Here is a 240-nt window from a genome sequence, read left to right on the forward strand (position 1 = left end):
AGCCCCCGCCCCCCGACAGACCGGGGCAGCAACTCCCCTCCTGCAGCAGGTCCCGGCGACGGGAACTCCCCTTCCCTGTAACCGATCCCGCCCCTCCTGTCTCGCGTTTCTTTGCTGGGATCCCGACGACCCTCCTGCCCGGCTACTTCCGCAGCCGCTCAGCTGACCCGCCCCACGTGACCTGACTGCTTGCGGGCCGCCGCGCTTCCCGTTTCCGGGCGGTAGCGCGGCTGCGCGCGG

Source organism: Terrapene carolina, unplaced genomic scaffold (assembly GCF_002925995.2).
Source record: "Terrapene carolina triunguis isolate 2854851 unplaced genomic scaffold, T_m_triunguis-2.0 Scaffold96, whole genome shotgun sequence".
In the NCBI taxonomy this organism is placed as follows: Eukaryota; Metazoa; Chordata; order Testudines; family Emydidae; genus Terrapene; species Terrapene triunguis.